Source organism: Phyllopteryx taeniolatus, chromosome 22 (genome assembly GCF_024500385.1).
Source record: "Phyllopteryx taeniolatus isolate TA_2022b chromosome 22, UOR_Ptae_1.2, whole genome shotgun sequence".
Lineage (NCBI taxonomy): Eukaryota > Metazoa > Chordata > Actinopteri > Syngnathiformes > Syngnathidae > Phyllopteryx > Phyllopteryx taeniolatus.
In genome coordinates, this window is record NC_084523.1 from 7,918,550 (window position 1) to 7,939,223 (window position 20,674).

The 20,674-nt window shown below is 44.9% G+C and overlaps 1 long non-coding RNA gene across 1 annotated transcript; it reads right to left on the reverse strand.

Moving 5' to 3' along the window:
• Window positions 1-390: 390 nt before the first annotated feature.
• Window positions 391-20,140, reverse strand: LOC133471880 (uncharacterized). Its single transcript, XR_009786429.1, has 4 exons — window positions 19,946-20,140; window positions 4,300-4,380; window positions 2,882-3,067; window positions 391-517 (listed from the first exon to the last, which is right to left on the reverse strand). It is a non-coding gene; the product is annotated as an uncharacterized LOC133471880 (long non-coding RNA).
• Between the last annotated feature and the right edge of the window lie 534 nt (window positions 20,141-20,674).

Here is a 20,674-nt window from a genome sequence, read left to right on the forward strand (position 1 = left end):
TATATGTATATTACAAAATTATAATTAAAATCCCATTGACCCTGAACAGGATAAATCGTATAAAACATGGACGAGCAAATGTATTATTACTTTGAAAAATTGTAAAATATATAAATATATATCATGCCACACACATTATATTGTGAATTAATTTTCAAAACGTTTTAAGAATATTCCAAATATATCAAATTACATGTATGTCGATACAAATATATGATTAGCATTATCACAGTGGTTGTCCGTGTCCATATGTGCCCTGCGACTGACGGGCGACCAATCCAGGGTGGATTTCGCCCGAAGTCGGCTGAGACAGGATAGAAAAATGCAAAGGAGCCTAAAATCATTCCACCCACTTTTATATATTAAGAACAACACAATTGGCAGTCCTGTGAATGCTTTATTTTATTCTTCGCATTAATATGAAAAAAAAAATGCTTTGGCCCCTGTGGTCGTCTTTGTAGGCCCAAAGAAAAATATCTTGATTGCTGTTAGATGTTTTTTCTTCCATTTCGTTTAGCTGTAGAAACATACAAAAATTCAATACATAAAAACAATTTGAATAATTTTTGTGCAGTTGGCTGACATCTTTGACAAATCGTCTTTTCGTTGAACTGGAACAAAATCTTGAACTGCTAGCTATGCTAAACGTGTAAGTTTCTCCTCATGAATCCTGTTTTCCGACTTTGGCCAAAGCCCTGTCGAATATAAAAGTATTGCCTTGGTGCCATCTTGTGGCACTTTGGTGCCAAGAAACTTTGTTGAAGCTTCATTTAGACGGCCCATTGCCCTGTCTAGTAGAAAAGTAGTGCTTTACTGCCATCTTGTGGCACCTATAGGCAATTATAAAACAACATGATGACTTGAACACTGTATATCAATTATTGTTAGCATTGGGAAAATATTGTACTGCGAGTTCCACTGCAATTTCTGTCGATTTAATTTCGGCTAGCTATTTTTAGCACCCAGTTGTTCGTTCCGATTTTTAACGTTACATAAAGCTACTACTGTATCTCTAAATCTAACGCACTTCGGAGACATTTAACATACTGTTACAAAATTAGCGTTATTATCTGGTATTGACTGTCCTTCTTTGTCCCGATTATCCCAACTTTCAGCGGCGTTCAAGCGCATGGACTCGAGGCGTGCTAATAACGAAGCGGGTCCATCCATCACTGGCGGCACGACGTGATGAATCATCCCTCTCCAAATCAGCTCACGAGCAGGTAAGGCATCGTTAGCGGTGTCCCGATGCATCATGGGACCGCACAGCCACTATTTAGAGGGGGTGGAAGATCGGAAGAAATTATTCTTAATAGTGTGCTAAGAGTGATGGATAGCCTTCAGCTGAACTTTGCGCTTATCAGTATTATTTTTCGTGGTTTGTTCAAATAACATACAGTGCAAGCATAACGTGCTTAAGTATATAAAAGTTTATATATGATGGGGACAGGAATGTACGTTTAGATTGAACCGCTAATGTTAGCTTGCTTTTACCCCAGAAAAAAAATGCATATACGGGCAAAAGATTGCTTTTTGACTTTTTTTCCTTATTTAAGTTGTTAAATTTAAATCTAGTGGTGTGTTTTGTGAACTAAAAACACCACATGAATATGACGGTGACACCCTTCGCTCATGCTAAGGAAGTTAGCTTCTCCTCCGTCCTTCCATAAAAGCTACGTTTTTGGAATATGCTGCCCTCCGGTGGATAGGAGGGTGAACTAGCCTATGCCATTTTACATTCACTTGCAGATCACAGTTCTGAGGAGCGGGGTTCAATCCCCGGTCCCGCCTGTGTGGAGTTTGCGTGTTCTCCCCGTGCCTGCGTGGGTTTTCTCCGGGCACTCCGCTTTCCTCCAACATCCCAAAAACATGCATGGCAGGTTAATTGACAACTCTAAATTGCCCGTAGGTGTGAATGTGAGTGCGAATGTTTGTTTGTTTGTATGTGCCCTGCGATTGGCTGGCAACCAGTTCAGGGTGTACCCCGCCTCCTGCCCGATGATAGCTGGGATAGGCTCCAGCACGCCCGCGACCCGAGTGACGAGAAGCGGCTCAGAAAATGGATGGATGGATGGATGGATGCATATTCGAGCTAGTTGAGTCTTGATTTGTCCACATCAACATGACTTATCAGACACAAATTATTCTACCAAATAAACATGTTTGACTTTAGAAGACATAATTTAAGACAAGTGTGACCGTTTTGAGCCTTCAAATGGATAATATTATCAATTATTTTCCCAAAACGGAGGGTCACACCACACAAATCCGATGACTGAGCGCAGCAATCTGTTTGGAAAAGTTTTCCGATTAGAGCGCCGTTTGTTGACCCCAAACAGCGAGCTCGTTAGCACTCTTTGACTCGCTCACAAAGCCGCCAAAGTGGCGGGTTGAACGCGGCCCCCCAACGCCGGCACTTCGGCAGCCGCGTTTGTGTGCTTGCAAAGGCGTGTGAGAATACATCATCCGGTGCCGTACAGGCCCCAGCGTGTAGTCTTTGTCCCACGCCGTGATGGAGATGAGAGCTGGCGCCTTCACTCTTTCACGAGTTCAGTACATGAGATAACTCATTTGCAGCTATTTATTTTTCATTGGAACGTTGTCCAAGACAACTTATATTTTTCGTTATGTTACGTATGGCCTTTTGTAAGTTTTAGGTCATGCTAAACCCATTTTGAGAGTTGAGCATTATTATGTATACATTTACAAAATACAAAGTTTTATTTATTTGATTTACTATTATTATTACTACTTATGTATCACTATCACCTTACGTATGACTTTTTTTGTATTTGAAAAATACAAAACTCAATGAGATAAAGTAACAATTTCATGACATTCGTGACTTCTTTGCACTTCGAATTGATTGCTAGGGACTTACTGTTTACGGTTATGGCGCCCCCTGTTGCTTTGGCATGCACTTGACAGCAGCGCCGGCAACATGTCGGGGCGAGCGGGGGCACGGCCCCCTGAAATCAAATCCGCGCATGCTTCCCCAACTCTGTCTCCTCCGCTTCATGCTGTGTGCTGTGATGGCTGTCTTTTTGATCAGCTGTCTGCAGTGGGACTGTAGAAATGGCCACAACGTCATTTATTGTTTAAGGAAACATGTTCATCTTTATCATTTAAGTGCTTTAAACATGTATTAATTTTGTACAATGTTGCATTTGAATTATGTTGTGTGACGAGTTTCATTTATGTGATTTACCCCGTGTGCCGGTCGTCAAGTTAGCGTCCGGAAGTGGTGTAATTTTGCGTTTCAAAATGGGAGCGAAAACCCGAAAATGCTATGTTGGTTCCTCGAATGTTCCTGACTTGACATCGTTTTGGTAGATTTGCTTTGTAAAGTCTACTTATTGAGCCGATGTTATGTGTGCTTGCATATTTGTATTTTTTGTCCTCTCTGACAAAACCACACCCCCACACGAAGAGAGAGGAATTGTATTCAAAGGGGGAAATAGTCACACAAATTTTGAATTTGCAAGTATTTTCACGATTGCCATATTAAGATGCAACGAATATTGGATTAATTGACAAATCAGTGACACGCGAGTAACAGCGCCCTATTAACCATAGCCATTACTTGCGATACCCGAGTGCGTTATCAGAGTGAAAGTACTTAAGTCATGAAAGATGTTGTGTAGCAATCGCTAAATTAATGTCATAATAAAAATAATAAAATAAAAATATGCTGTCACATGATGCCCTCTTAAAATTTCTGCCAGCCCCCTCAAGTATGCATGCCTAGAACTTGCCCTGCTTGACCTCCTGAATCCGTGTTTTTGTTTTTTTACGCCTTTTTTTTTTTGTAGACATACTCTTGGGCAAATTACTACAATCGGTGAAAACAAAGATGAAAAATATGTTTTGAGAAATATAGTGCAGCAGGCGAGCGTTGGCCGTGGCGTACGTACGATAAATGATCGATAGTCGCTCATCAAAATGCTGTCCCGCTTGCAAATCAATCAATGGCCCCCGAAAGGCCACCATGGCGACGTTCCGCATCAAAGCTCGACTTCCCGCGGCTAATCAATCGCCTTTCCCGCTGACGGACGCGGCTGCCATTGAGATGATGCCGTTCGTTATCCCGACAAACCACATTAGCGGAATCCGGTCGGCACCTATTATTCCTGACTATGGACGACGGGGTTCTCGCCCCGCGGCTGCCGCAGGTGTTTCGATCCGTTTCCCGTTTCCTGTGCCACAACACAATGTTGTCACAGTAGAAATAAATGACATAACCAAATAAAAAAATAAAAAAAGCGTCCACATGCCTGGCCAATGTGAGTCCGAGGTCACCTTTGATGCATTAGGATTAAATATGATGGCGCCTCTCAGATCAGGGATTAACCGCCATGTTGTCCTGAAGCTGCCAGGAAGCTAAAGGAGTCAACACACAAACAGAAAATATCAAGTATATACACCATCTGTTTATACTTTATATTTACTGTCGACTGTATCTGTTTTGTAGTGGATGCTTGGCGTTTCAAACACTTGATTGCGTTTCAAACACTTGATTGAATTTTGCAGCTGTACCGACTGATGACACCCCGCCCCACAGTGTACCTAATGACGTGGTCACCCACAGCCCTCTGAAGCCCACCTAATACATGGTCCAAAATGTCCGAAACATTAGGGACACCCCAGTTCTTGTCTTTACAATATGTACATACAGTTGTCTATCATAGGAGACAGATGAATGTCATGAGATGCCAGTTGATACCCCTGTAGGTGTACCTAATGAAGTGGTCACCGATTTACCCCATTTACACACCCCACGCATACCAATAGTATTCAAAATGGCCAAAATTTTAGGTGCAAACTCGTTCTTGTGTGTCGGTACTCCAAAGTGTGCCTGATAGCCAAAATATTAGATACCCGCTCAAGTGTCCCTAATGAAGTGGCCGAAATGACCAAAATATTAGGTACACCCCAGCTCTTGGCGGCCGACTGGTTAGAGCGTCAGCCTCACAGTTCTGAGGAGCGGGGTTCAATCCCCGGTCCCGCCTGTGTGGAGTTTGTATGTTCTCCCCGTGCCTGCGTGGGTTTTCTCCGAGCACTCCGCTTTCCTCCCTCATCCCAAAAACATGCATGTTAATTGAACACTCTAAATTGCCCGTAGGTGTGAATGTGAGTGTGAATGGTTGTTTGTTTGTATGTGCCCTGTGATTGGCTGGCAACCAGTTCAGGGTGTACCCCGCCTCCTGCCCGATGACAGCTGGGATAGGCTCCAGCACGCCCGCGACCCTAGTCAGGAGAAGCGCCTCAGAAAATGGATGGATGGACCCCATCTCTTGTCTCAGTAAAGCCCATGTGTGCCTAATGAAGTGACCGAAAGGGTCAAAATATTAGGTACACCCCAGCTCTTGTCTCAGTACAGCCCATGTGTGCCTAAGGAAGTGGCCGAAATGGTCAAAATATTAAGTACATCCCAGTTCTTGTCTCAGTATAGCCCATGTGTGCCTAATGAAGTGGTCAAAATGGCCATAATATTAGGTACACCCCAGCTCTTGTCTCAGTACAGCCCATGTGTGCCTAATGAAGTGGCCGAAATGGTCAAAATAAGAATCAGATTCAGAATCAGAATCACCTTTGTTTGCCAAGTATGTCCAAAAAAACACAAGGAATTTGTCTCCGGTAGTTGAAGCCGCTCTACTACGACAACAGACAGTCAATTGACAGAGAACACTTTTGAGACATAAAGACATTGACAAAAAAAAAAAAAAACAGTCACTGAGCAATAAAGGGTTGCTAGTTGTCTGGTAATGGCAGTACATTTTTTTTTTTTTTTTTTTTGACAATTGTGCAAAAGATGCAGAGTCCTCTAGCACTAAGAGCAGTTCGAAAGACTAATATTGCAATAGTCCGGTGCAATGACCATTTGTGCAAAGGGCGCCGAGACTTCAAGGAGTGTATGCAGTTTAAAGTGACGAGTAGTAGTAGTACAGCCCGAGTGTGCCTAATGAAGTGGCAGAAATGGTCAGAATATTAGGTACACCCCAGCTCTTGTCTCAGTCCAGCCCATGTGTGCCTAACGAAGTGGCCAAAGTGGCCAAAATATTAGGTACACCCCAGGTCTTTTCTCAGTTCAGCCCGAGTGTGCCTAATGAAGTGGCCGAAATGGTCAGAATATTAGGTACACCCCAGCTCTTGTCTCAGTGCAGCCGAAGGGTGCCTAATGAAGTGGCCAAAGTGGCCAAAATATTAGGTACACCCCAGGTCTTGTCTCAGTCCAGCCCATGTGTGCCTAATGAAGTGGCCGACATGGCCAAAATATTAGGTACACCCCAGCTGTTGTCTCAGTCCAGCCCGAGTGTGCCTAATGAAGTGGCCGAAATGGTAAAAATCAGAATCAGATTCAGAATCAGAATCACCTTTTTTTGCCAAGTATGTACAAAAAAACACACAAGGAATTTGTCTCCAGTAGTTGGAGCCGCTCTACTACGACAATAGACAATTGACAGAGAACACTTTTGAGACATAAAGACATTGACAAAAAAAAAAAAAACAGTCACTGAGCAATAAAGGGTTGCGAGTTGTCTGGTAATGCCAGTACATTATTTTTATTTATTTTTTTGACAATTGTGCAAAAGATGCAGTCCTCTAGCACTAAGAGCAGTTCGAAAGACTAATATTGCAATAGTCCGGTGCAATATTGTGCAAAGGGCGCCGAGACTTCAAGGAGTGTATGCAGTTGAAAGTGACGAGTAGTACTAGTGCAGCCCGTGTGTGCCTAATGAAGTGGCCGACATGGCCAAAATATTAGGTACACCCCAGCTCTTGTCTCAGTCCAGCCCATGTGTGCCTAATGAAGTGGCCAAAGTGGCCAAAATATTAGGTACACCCCAGGTCTTGTCTCAGTTCAGCCCGAGTGTGCCTAATGAAGTGGCCGAAATGGTCAGAATATTAGGTACACCCCAGCTCTTGTCTCAGTGCAGCCGAAGGGTGCCTAATGAAGTGGCCGAAATGGCCAAAATATTAGGTACACCCCAGCTCTTGTCTCAGTCCAGCCCATGTGTGCCTAATGAAGTGGCCGAAATGTTCAAAATATTAGGTACACCCCAGCTCTTGTCTCAGTGCAGCCGAAGGGTGCCTAATGAAGTGGCCGAAATGGCCAAAATATTAGGTACACCCCAGCTCTTGTCTCAGTCCAGCCCATGTGTGCCTAATGAAGTGGCCGAAATGTTCAAAATATTAGGTACACCCCAGCTCTTGTCTCAGTACAGCCCATGTGTGCCTAATGAAGTGGCCGAAATGGTCAAAATAAGAATCAGATTCAGAATCAGAATCACCTTTTTTTGCCAAGTATGTCCAAAAAAACACAAGGAATTTGTCTCCGGTAGTTGAAGCCGCTCTACTACAAAAAAACAGTCACTGAGCAATAAAGGGTTGCTAGTTGTCTGGTAATGGCAGTACATTTTTTTTTTTTTTTTTTTGACAATTGTGCAAAAGATGCAGAGTCCTCTAGCACTAAGAGCAGTTCGAAAGACTAATATTGCAATAGTCCGGTGCAATGACCATTTGTGCAAAGGGCGCCGAGACTTCAAGGAGTGTATGCAGTTTAAAGTGACGAGTAGTAGTAGTACAGCCCGAGTGTGCCTAATGAAGTGGCAGAAATGGTCAGAATATTAGGTACACCCCAACTCATGTCTCAGTCCAGCCCATGTGTGCCTAATGAAGTGGCCAAAGTGGCCAAAATATTAGGTACACCCCAGGTCTTGTCTCAGTACAGCCCGAGTGTGCCTAATGAAGTGGCCGAAATGGTCATAACATTAGGTACACCCCAGCTCTTGACTCAGTACAGCCCATGTGTCTAATGAAGTGGCCAAAGTGGCCAAAATATTAGGTACACCCCAGGTCTTGTCTCAGTGCAGCCGAAGTGTGCCTAACGAAGTGGCCGAAATGGCCAAAATATTAGGTACACCCCAGCTCTTGTCTCAATCCAGCCCATGTGTGCCTAATGAAGTGGCCGAAATGGCCATAATATTAGGTACACCCCAGCTCTTGTCTCAGTAAAGCCTAAGTGTGCCTAATGAAGTGGCCGAACTGGTCAAAATATTAGGTACACCCCAGCTCTTGTCTCAGTCCAGCCCGTGTGTGCCTAATGAAGTGGCCAAAATGGTCAAAATATTAGGTACACCCCAGCTCTTGTCTCAGAACAGCCCATGTGTGCCTAATGAAGTGGCCAAAATGGCCATAATATTAGGTACACCCCAGCTCTTGTCTCAGTACAGCCCATGTGTGCCTAATGAAGTGGCCGAAATGGTCAAAATAAGAATCAGATTCAGAATCACCTTTTTTTGCCAATTATGTCCAAAAAAACACAAGGAATTTGTCTCCGGTAGTTGAAGCCGCTCTACTACGACAACAGACAGAGAACACTTTTGAGACATAAAGACATTGACAAAAAAAAAAAAACAGTCACGGAGCAATAAAGGGTTGCTAGTTGTCTGGTAATGGCAGTACATTTTTTTTTTTTTTTTTTTTGACAATTGTGCAAAAGATGCAGAGTCCTCTAGCACTAAGAGCAGTTCGAAAGACTAATATTGCAATAGTCCGGTGCAATGACCATTTGTGCAAAGGGCGCCGAGACTTCAAGGAGTGTATGCAGTTTAAAGTGACGAGTAGTAGTAGTACAGCCCGAGTGTGCCTAATGAAGTGGCAGAAATGGTCAGAATATTAGGTACACCCCAGCTCTTGTCTCAGTCCAGCCCATGTGTGCCTAATGAAGTGGCCAAAGTGGCCAAAATATTAGGTACACCCCAGGTCTTGTCTCAGTACAGCCCGAGTGTGCCTAATGAAGTGGCCGAAATGGTCAGAATATTAGGTACACCCCAGCTCTTGTCTCAGTGCAGCCGAAGGGTGCCTAATGAAGTGGCCAAAGTGGCCAAAATATTAGGTACACCCCAGGTCTTGTCTCAGTCCAGCCCATGTGTGCCTAATGAAGTGGCCGACATGGCCAAAATATTAGGTACACCCCAGCTGTTGTCTCAGTCCAGCCCGAGTGGTCAAAATCAGAATCAGAATCAGAATCACCTTTTTTTGCCAAGTATGTACAAAAAAACACACAAGGAATTTGTCTCCGGTAGTTGGAGCCGCTCTACTACGACAATAGACAATTGACAGAGAACACTTTTGAGACATAAAGACATTGACAAAAAAAAAAAAAACAGTCACTGAGCAATAAAGGGTTGCTAGTTGTCTGGTAATGCCAGTACATTATTTTTATTTATTTTTTTGACAATTGTGCAGTCCTCTAGCACTAAGAGCAGTTCGAAAGACTAATATTGCAATAGTCCGGTGCAATATTGTGCAAAGGGCGCCGAGACTTCAAGGAGTGTATGCAGTTGAAAGTGACGAGTAGTAGTAGTGCAGCCCGTGTGTGCCTAATGAAGTGGCCGACATGGCCAAAATATTAGGTACACCCCAGCTCTTGTCTCAGTCCAGCCCATGTGTGCCTAATGAAGTGGCCAAAGTGGCCAAAATATTAGGTACACCTCAGGTCTTGTCTCAGTTCAGCCCGAGTGTGCCTAATGAAGTGGCCGAAATGGTCAGAATATTAGGTACACCCCAGCTCTTGTCTCAGTGCAGCCGAAGGGTGCCTAATGAAGTGGCCGAAATGGCCAAAATATTAGGTACACCCCAGCTCTTGTCTCAGTGCAGCCGAAGGGTGCCTAATGAAGTGGCCGAAATGGCCAAAATATTAGGTACACCCCAGCTCTTGTCTCAGTCCAGCCCATGTGTGCCTAATGAAGTGGCCGGAATGGCCACAATATTAGGTACACCCCAGCTCTTGTCTCAGTAAAGCCTAAGTGTGCCTAATGAAGTGCCCGAACTGGTCAAAATATTAGGTACACCCCAGCTCTTGTCTCAGTGCAGCCGAAGTGTGCCTAATGAAGTGGCCGAAATGGTCAAAATATTAGGTACACCCCAGGTCTTGTCTCAGTACAGCCCGAGTGTGCCTAATGAAGTGGCCGAAATGGTCATAACATTAGGTACACCCCAGCTCTTGACTCAGTACAGCCCATGTGCCTAATGAAGTGGCCAAAGTAGCCAAAATATTAAGTACACCCCAGCTCTTGTCTCAGTCCAGCCCATGTGTGCCTAATGAGGTGGCCAAAGTGGCCAAAATATTAGGTACACCCCAGGTCTTGTCTCAGTGCAGCCGAAGGGTGCCTAATGAAGTGGCCGAAATGGTCAGAATATTAGGTACACCCCAGCTCTTGTCTCAGTGCAGCCGAAGGGTGCCTAATGAAGTGGCCAAAGTGGCCAAAATATTAGGTACACCCCAGGTCTTGTCTCAGTCCAGCCCATGTGTGCCTAATGAAGTGGCCGAAATGGCCAAAATATTAGGTACACCCCAGCTCTTGTCTCAGTGCAGCAGAAGTGTGCCTAATGAAGTGGCCGACATGGCCAAAATATTAGGTACACCCCAGCTGTTGTCTCAGTCCAGCCCGAGTGTGCCTAATGAAGTGGCCGAAATGGTCAAAATCAGAATCAGATTCAGAATCAGAATCACCTTTTTTTGCCAAGTATGTACAAAAAAACACACAAGGAATTTGTCTCCGGTAGTTGGAGCCGCTCTACTACGACAATAGACAATTGACAGAGAACACTTTTGAGACATAAAGACATTGACAAAAAAAAAAAAAACAGTCACTGAGCAATAAAGGGTTGCTAGTTGTCTGGTAATGCCAGTACATTATTATTCTTTTTTTTTTTTGACAATTGTGCAAAAGATGCAGAGTCCTCTAGCACTAAGAGCAGTTCGAAAGACTAATATTGCAATAGTCCGGTGCAATATTGTGCAAAGGGCGCCGAGACTTCAAGGAGTGTATGCAGTTGAAAGTGACGAGTAGTAGTATTGCAGCCCGTGTGTGCCTAATGAAGTGGCCGACATGGCCAAAATATTAGGTACACCCCAGCTCTTGTCTCAATCCAGCCCATGTGTGCCTAATGAAGTGGCCAACATGGCCATAATATTAGGTACACCCCAGCTCTTGTCTCAGTACAGCCCGTGTGTGCCTAATGAAGTGGCCGAAATGGTCAGAATATTAGGTACACCCCAGCTCTTGTCTCAGTCCAGCCCGTGTGTGCCTAATGAAGTGGCCAAAGTGGCCAAAATATTAGGTACACCCCAGCTCTTGTCTCAGTGCAGCCGAAGGGTGCCTAATGAAGTGGCCGAAATGGCCAAAATATTAGGTACACCCCAGCTCTTGACTCAGTACAGCCCATGTGTCTAATGAAGTGGCCAAAGTGGCCAAAATATTAGGTACACCCCAGGTCTTGTCTCAGTGCAGCCGAAGGGTGCCTAATGAAGTGGCCGAAATGGCCAAAATATTAGGTACACCCCAGCTCTTGTCTCAGTACAGCCCGTGTGTGCCTAATGAAGTGGCCAAAGTGGCCAAAATATTAGGTACACCCCAGCTCTTGTCTCAGTCCAGCCCATGTGTGCCTAATGAAGTGGCCGAAATGTTCAAAATATTAGGTACACCCCAGCTCTTGTCTCAGTGCAGCCGAAGGGTGCCTAATGAAGTGGCCGAAATGTTCAAAATATTAGGTACACCCCAGCTCTTGTCTCAGTCCAGCCCATGTGTGCCTAATGAAGTGGCCGAAATGGCCACAATATTAGGTACACCCCAGCTCTTGTCTCAGTAAAGCCTAAGTGTGCCTAATGAAGTGGCCGAAATGGCCAAAATATTAGGTACACCCCAGCTCTTGTCTCAGTGCAGCCGAAGGGTGCCTAATGAAGTGGCCGAACTGGTCAAAATATTAGGTACACCCCAGCTATTGTCTCAGTCCAGCCCGAGTGTGCCTAATGAAGTGGCCGAAATGGTCAAAATCAGAATCAGATTCAGAATCAGAATCACCTTTTTTTGCCAAGTATGTACAAAAAAACACACAAGGAATTTGTCTCCGGTAGTTGGAGCCGCTCTACTACGACAATAGACAATTGACAGAGAACACTTTTGAGACATAAAGACATTGACAAAAAAAAAAAAAACAGTCACTGAGCAATAAAGGGTTGCTAGTTGTCTGGTAATGCCAGTACATTATTATTATTTTTTTTTTTTGACAATTGTGCAAAAGATGCAGTCCTCTAGCACTAAGAGCAGTTCGAAAGACTAATATTGCAATAGTCCGGTGCAATATTGTGCAAAGGGCGCCGAGACTTCAAGGAGTGTATGCAGTTGAAAGTGACGAGTAGTAGTAGTGCAGCCCGTGTGTGCCTAATGAAGTGGCCGACATGGCCAAAATATTAGGTACACCCCAGCTCTTGTCTCAGTCCAGCCCATGTGTGCCTAATGAAGTGTCCAACATGGCCATAATATTAGGTACACCCCAGCTCTTGTCTCAGTACAGCCCATGTGTGCCTAAGGAAGTGGCCGAAATGGTCAAAATATTAGGTACACCCCAGGTCTTGTCTCAGTACAGCCCGAGTGTGCCTAATGAAGTGGCCGAAATGGTCATAACATTAGGTACACCCCAGCTCTTGACTCAGTACAGCCCATGTGTCTAATGAAGTGGCCAAAGTGGCCAAAATATTAGGTACACCCCAGGTCTTGTCTCAGTGCAGCCGAAGTGTGCCTAACGAAGTGGCCGAAATGGCCAAAATATTAGGTACACCCCAGCTCTTGTCTCTATCCAGCCCATGTGTGCCTAATGAAGTGGCCGAAATGGCCATAATATTAGGTACACCCCAGCTCTTGTCTCAGTAAAGCCTAAGTGTGCCTAATGAAGTGGCCGAACTGGTCAAAATATTAGGTACACCCCAGCTCTTGTCTCAGTCCAGCCCGTGTGTGCCTAATGAAGTGGCCAAAGTGGCCAAAATATTAGGTACACCCCAGCTCTTGTCTCAGTCCAGCCCATGTGTGCCTAATGAAGTGGCCAAAGTGGCCAAAATATTAGGTACACCCCAGCTCTTGTCTCAGTCCAGCCCATGTGTGCCTAATGAAGTGGCCGAAATGGTCAGAATATTAGGTACACCCCAGCTCTTGTCTCAGTGCAGCCGAAGGGTGCCTAATGAAGTGGCCGAAATGGCCAAAATATTAGGTACACCCCAGCTGTTGTCTCAGTCCAGCCCGAGTGTGCCTAATGAAGTGGCCGAAATGGTCAAAATCAGAATCAGATTCAGAATCAGAATCACCTTTTTTTGCCAAGTATGTACAAAAAAACACACAAGGAATTTGTCTCCGGTAGTTGGAGCCGCTCTACTACGACAATAGACAATTGACAGAGAACACTTTTGAGACATAAAGACATTGACAAAAAAAAAAAAAACAGTCACTGAGCAATAAAGGGTTGCTAGTTGTCTGGTAATGCCAGTACATTATTATTATTTTTTTTTTTTGACAATTGTGCAAAAGATGCAGTCCTCTAGCACTAAGAGCAGTTCGAAAGACTAATATTGCAATAGTCCGGTGCAATATTGTGCAAAGGGCGCCGAGACTTCAAGGAGTGTATGCAGTTGAAAGTGACGAGTAGTAGTAGTGCAGCCCGTGTGTGCCTAATGAAGTGGCCGACATGGCCAAAATATTAGGTACACCCCAGCTCTTGTCTCAGTCCAGCCCATGTGTGCCTAATGAAGTGTCCAACATGGCCATAATATTAGGTACACCCCAGCTCTTGTCTCAGTACAGCCCATGTGTGCCTAAGGAAGTGGCCGAAATGGTCAAAATATTAGGTACACCCCAGGTCTTGTCTCAGTACAGCCCGAGTGTGCCTAATGAAGTGGCCGAAATGGTCATAACATTAGGTACACCCCAGCTCTTGACTCAGTACAGCCCATGTGTCTAATGAAGTGGCCAAAGTGGCCAAAATATTAGGTACACCCCAGGTCTTGTCTCAGTGCAGCCGAAGTGTGCCTAACGAAGTGGCCGAAATGGCCAAAATATTAGGTACACCCCAGCTCTTGTCTCTATCCAGCCCATGTGTGCCTAATGAAGTGGCCGAAATGGCCATAATATTAGGTACACCCCAGCTCTTGTCTCAGTAAAGCCTAAGTGTGCCTAATGAAGTGGCCGAACTGGTCAAAATATTAGGTACACCCCAGCTCTTGTCTCAGTCCAGCCCGTGTGTGCCTAATGAAGTGGCCAAAGTGGCCAAAATATTAGGTACACCCCAGCTCTTGTCTCAGTCCAGCCCATGTGTGCCTAATGAAGTGGCCAAAGTGGCCAAAATATTAGGTACACCCCAGCTCTTGTCTCAGTCCAGCCCATGTGTGCCTAATGAAGTGGCCGAAATGGTCAGAATATTAGGTACACCCCAGCTCTTGTCTCAGTGCAGCCGAAGGGTGCCTAATGAAGTGGCCGAAATGGCCAAAATATTAGGTACACCCCAGCTCTTGACTCAGTACAGCCCATGTGTCTAATGAAGTGGCCAAAGTGGCCAAAATATTAGGTACACCCCAGGTCTTGTCTCAGTGCAGCCGAAGGGTGCCTAATGAAGTGGCCGAAATGGCCAAAATATTAGGTACACCCCAGCTCTTGTCTCAGTACAGCCCATGTGTGCCTAAGGAAGTGGCCGAAATGGTCAAAATATTAGGTACACCCCAGGTCTTGTCTCAGTACAGCCCGAGTGTGCCTAATGAAGTGGCCGAAATGGTCATAACATTAGGTACACCCCAGCTCTTGACTCAGTACAGCCCATGTGTCTAATGAAGTGGCCAAAGTGGCCAAAATATTAGGTACACCCCAGGTCTTGTCTCAGTGCAGCCGAAGTGTGCCTAACGAAGTGGCCGAAATGGCCAAAATATTAGGTACACCCCAGCTCTTGTCTCAATCCAGCCCATGTGTGCCTAATGAAGTGGCCGAAATGGCCATAATATTAGGTACACCCCAGCTCTTGTCTCAGTAAAGCCTAAGTGTGCCTAATGAAGTGGCCGAACTGGTCAAAATATTAGGTACACCCCAGCTCTTGTCTCAGTCCAGCCCGTGTGTGCCTAATGAAGTGGCCAAAGTGGCCAAAATATTAGGTACACCCCAGCTCTTGTCTCAGTCCAGCCCATGTGTGCCTAATGAAGTGGCCAAAGTGGCCAAAATATTAGGTACACCCCAGCTCTTGTCTCAGTCCAGCCCATGTGTGCCTAATGAAGTGGCCGAAATGGTCAGAATATTAGGTACACCCCAGCTCTTGTCTCAGTGCAGCCGAAGGGTGCCTAATGAAGTGGCCGAAATATTAGGTACACCCCAGCTCTTGACTCAGTACAGCCCATGTGTCTAATGAAGTGGCCAAAGTGGCCAAAATATTAGGTACACCCCAGCTCTTGTCTCAGTGCAGCCGAAGGGTGCCTAATGAAGTGGCCGAACTGGTCAAAATATTAGGTACACCCCAGCTATTGTCTCAGTCCAGCCCGAGTGTGCCTAATGAAGTGGCCGAAATGGTCAAAATCAGAATCAGATTCAGAATCAGAATCACCTTTTTTTGCCAAGTATGTACAAAAAAACACAAGGAATTTGTCTCCGGTAGTTGGGAGCCGCTCTACTACGACAATAGACAATTGACAGAGAACACTTTTGAGACATAAAGACATTGACAAAAAAAAAAAAAACAGTCACTGAGCAATAAAGGGTTGCTAGTTGTCTGGTAATGCCAGTACATTATTATTATTATTTTGTTTTTGACAATTGTGCAAAAGATGCAGTCCTCTAGCACTAAGAGCAGTTCGAAAGACTAATATTGCAATAGTCCGGTGCAATATTGTGCAAAGGGCGCCGAGACTTCAAGGAGTGTATGCAGTTGAAAGTGACGAGTAGTAGTAGTGCAGCCCGTGTGTGCCTAATGAAGTGGCCGACATGGCCAAAATATTAGGTACACCCCAGCTCTTGTCTCAGTCCAGCCCATGTGTGCCTAATGAAGTGTCCAACATGGCCATAATATTAGGTACACCCCAGCTCTTGTCTCAGTACAGCCCATGTGTGCCTAAGGAAGTGGCCGAAATGGTCAAAATATTAGGTACACCCCAGGTCTTGTCTCAGTACAGCCCGAGTGTGCCTAATGAAGTGGCCGAAATGGTCATAACATTAGGTACACCCCAGCTCTTGACTCAGTACAGCCCATGTGTCTAATGAAGTGGCCAAAGTGGCCAAAATATTAGGTACACCCCAGGTCTTGTCTCAGTGCAGCCGAAGTGTGCCTAACGAAGTGGCCGAAATGGCCAAAATATTAGGTACACCCCAGCTCTTGTCTCAATCCAGCCCATGTGTGCCTAATGAAGTGGCCGAAATGGCCATAATATTAGGTACACCCCAGCTCTTGTCTCAGTAAAGCCTAAGTGTGCCTAATGAAGTGGCCGAACTGGTCAAAATATTAGGTACACCCCAGCTCTTGTCTCAGTCCAGCCCGTGTGTGCCTAATGAAGTGGCCAAAGTGGCCAAAATATTAGGTACACCCCAGCTCTTGTCTCAGTCCAGCCCATGTGTGCCTAATGAAGTGGCCGAAATGGTCAGAATATTAGGTACACCCCAGCTCTTGTCTCAGTGCAGCCGAAGGGTGCCTAATGAAGTGGCCGAAATGGCCAAAATATTAGGTACACCCCAGCTCTTGACTCAGTACAGCCCATGTGTCTAATGAAGTGGCCGAAATGGCCAAAATATTAGGTACACCCCAGCTCTTGTCTCAGTCCAGCCCATGTGTGCCTAATGAAGTGGCCGAAATGGCCACAATATTAGGTACACCCCAGCTCTTGTCTCAGTAAAGCCTAAGTGTGCCTAATGAAGTGGCCGAACTGGTCAAAATATTAGGTACACCCCAGCTCTTGTCTCAGTGCAGCCGAAGGGTGCCTAATGAAGTGGCCAAAGTGGCCAAAATATTAGGCACACCCCAGCTCTTGTCTCAGTCCAGCCCATGTGTGCCTAATGAAGTGGCCAAAGTGGCCAAAATATTAGGTACACCCCAGCTCTTGTCTCAGTCCAGCCCATGTGTGCCTAATGAAGTGGCCGAAATGGCCACAATATTAGGTACACCCCAGCTCTTGTCTCAGTCCAGCCCATGTGTGCCTAATGAAGTGGCCGAAATGTTCAAAATATTAGGTACACCCCAGCTCTTGTCTCAGTCCAACCCATGTGTGCCTAATGAAGTGGCCGAAATGGCCTCAATATTAGGTACACCCCAGCTCTTGTCTCAGTCCAGCCCATGTGTGCCTAATGAAGTGGCCGAAATGGCCACAATATTAGGTACACCCCAGCTCTTGTCTCAGTCCAACCCATGTGTGCCTAATGAAGTGGCCGAAATGGCCTCAATGTTAGGTACACCCCAGCTCTTGTCTCAGTCCAGCCCATGTGTGCCTAATGAAGTGGGCGAAATGGCCACAATATTAGGTACACCCCAGCTCTTGTCTCAGTAAAGCCTAAGTGTGCCTAATGAAGTGGCCGAACTGGTCAAAATATTAGGTACACCCCAGCTCTTGTCTCAGTGCAGCCGAAGGGTGCCTAATGAAGTGGCCAAAGTGGCCAAAATATTAGGTACACCCCAGCTCTTGTCTCAGTCCAGCCCATGTGTGCCTAATGAAGTGGCCAAAGTGGCCAAAATATTAGGTACACCCCAGCTCTTGTCTCAGTCCAGCCCATGTGTGCCTAATGAAGTGGCCGAAATGGCCACAATATTAGGTACACCCCAGCTCTTGTCTCAGTCCAGCCCATGTGTGCCTAATGAAGTGGCCGAAATGTTCAAAATATTAGGTACACCCCAGCTCTTGTCTCAGTCCAACCCATGTGTGCCTAATGAAGTGGCCGAAATGGCCTCAATATTAGGTACACCCCAGCTCTTGTCTCAGTAAAGCCTAAGTGTGCCTAATGAAGTGGCCGAACTGGTCAAAATATTAGGTACACCCCAGCTGTTGTCTCAGTACGGCCCATGTGTGCCTAATGGATTGGCCAAAATGGCCATAATATTAGGTATACCCCAGCTCAGTACAGACCAAGTGTGCCAAATGTAGTAGCCAAAATGGCCAAAATATTAGGTACCAGAGGAGGCACCCAGTCATTGCTTTACAAGTCTTTGCCATCAAGTCTGGAGTAAAGTCCCAAGTCGAGACAGGCAAGCAGTGGTGGAATTTGGCATGTGCAAAGTGTGCGACTGCACATGCCGGCATTCTGGGTGGGGTGGTCGGTATGCGGCACTTTGGGGGTTACAAGTTGACACAAATACTTAAAAAGTAAAATAGTGTTAAAGGTTTGGAGCCTGTGAGGGAAAATTTTGACAATTGTTTTGCAAAGTAAAAGTTTGCAAATGTCTTATTTTGATTCAACAAAAAGATCAGTCTGCTGCTATGAATAAATATAATTATTCATATTTAGTATTTTTACTTTTTTCTCCTTCCGTTTTCCCCTTGAATGGAGGTTTTGTTGTGTGTGTATGCTTTTCTCAGAGGGGACAAAACAATGCAAATCGGCAAGCACGCATAACATAGGCTCAACAAAGTCGACTTTACAAAGCAAATCTATCAAAACGATGTGAAGCGAGCAACATTTAAGTAAAGAACACAGCATTTCCTTTTTCACGCTCTTATTTTGAAACTCACAAGTAGTGCCCTTTACGCTTGCATACTTGACAGTGTTTCCAAAGGACCACAATTGTCAACCAATCAGGAGTCGTACTGCAAAGCAAAATCTGATTGGCTGTTGACGCAGGTACGACAACGACCCGGAAACCTTGAAGCAGCTCATTGAACTTGCGGGATTGACCAAAACAAAAACTTTCGTGGTTCAATATGTTAACACAGACTTTGCCATTGTTATCGTAATATTTCATTTCGTTTGGCTTAAGGTTATTGTGCCTCGAGGCACCAGCAGTTGTTGTTTTTTTTACGTTTGTTGTTTGCTGGTTTACGTGTACCGAGCCAGAAGTCCCGCAGGTTGCAGACGGATACAATTGTGGTAAGTACAGATCTTTGCAACTCTTTTAGTTATGAGTTAACAAGCGTAAAGGGCAGTGCAGTGTGGGCAGTACGAGCGTGTGGAGAAAAACATCACTTTGACACTAAATATAATTGTCAGTTCGTATTAAAAAACAACAACAACCACGTTTTGTGCACACAAAGTATGTTCTTGTGTGCACAAAGCATGCGCAATATTTCCATTTACGGTGACAAAAGTGTGGCACAAATCTAACGCAGTGCAAAATCTATCCGTCCTCTAAGTCGGCTCTTGCCCCGTTCACAAGCATCGAGATGAGGCGTCGCATGTCTGCAGTGGCACATTTGGCATGTTTAGCAAAGCAGTGTAAATGGAAAAACAAACCCTGAATGGAATCGGAGAGCTTCTGATGGCAATCGGGCCTTCCAGAAATGGATGAAAAATCTGATTTCAATTGGATGTCTGCCAATGTGATCACAGCGTAAACAAATACACACGTTCGTAAAGAAGCACATTAAAAAGAGACTTATTGTTAATCTAAAGCAGGGGTATCAAACTCTTTTTTTGTTTTTGTTTCGGGGCGCATTGTAGTTATGCTTTCCCTCAGAGGGACGTTAGAACAGTGAAACCATATACATGTTTAATCATCACCAATACATATTATTACCATTACACAACAAATTGAGGGATAACTCGTTTTGAAGTCAGAAGACAAGGATAATAGTTTGTGCAAGTATTGTTTACGTTTCTGTCGAAGAAGGCTTTGGTAACAGAAGAATGCAATATCTCAACGTTCTCGTTTATTATTATGACAATTTGGAATTTGGGTACAGAGTTGAGCAAAATAAACGGAAGTTGACGGGCATGATTTGCTCTCGCGGGCCACATAAAATGATGTGACCGGGCCGCGTCTGGCCCACGGGCCATGAGTTTGACAGTGCCAGTTAAATGTGCTACTTTTGACGTGTGATCGCTGTTAATCAAGCTAAATAATGCAGGGTAATATGAATCTCCCCTTGAGGGATTAGAATCAATACAGTAAATATATAAATACATTATTGACTGATGTTTACGCGTGTTGATTAACTTACGTGAAGTTTGGGCGTCTGCGCATGCGCATTGTACCAATGCATTTTGTGAATGAAAAATAACACGAAGCTAATCATTGACTTTGTCAACGACAATAGATCGTTAAAACTCTGCCATATTGTATCAAATTGTTACGTTCTCGCTTATGATCCCAGAGGCCTCACAGTTGTTTGTTGTTTACTGCGATTTCCGCCATTTCCGTCCGCTCCCAGTCATGTTTTGAGCTTTCTCGGCCACCGTACCGATAGTCACCGGGCCAACGTGTTCCCGTAAATATCGGTGACGGTTTTTGAAACATTTATTTTAAAAAGTTTAATATGCGGATGTATCGTTAGATGTATATTGACGACATTTGGGCGCTCCGAGTTCGTTATTTGCTTCGTCGACATTGTTTTAAAAAATAGTTGGGAGTCGCGACCCAGAAGTGAAACGTCAACCGGAAGGAGAAACGGTGACACCGTTTGACTTTGCCGGCGCGTGTTGACAATGTTGTTTTGTTTGCAAAAGTTACGGCAACGCTTAAGAAAGTTTGTTTCATTGTTTACATGAGCGGAGGCGGCCATGAAGAGAATGTTGACTGCACAGGCCGGCTGAACGGAGGCGAAAGTGACACAAGTGGGGAGATGCTGTGCACAGGTAAGACATGCTCAACCTTTCCACTGCAATATCTAGCCTAAATATGGATTTATATTAGGGAAAACAACAACATCGTCTTCTACGTAGCATGTTCC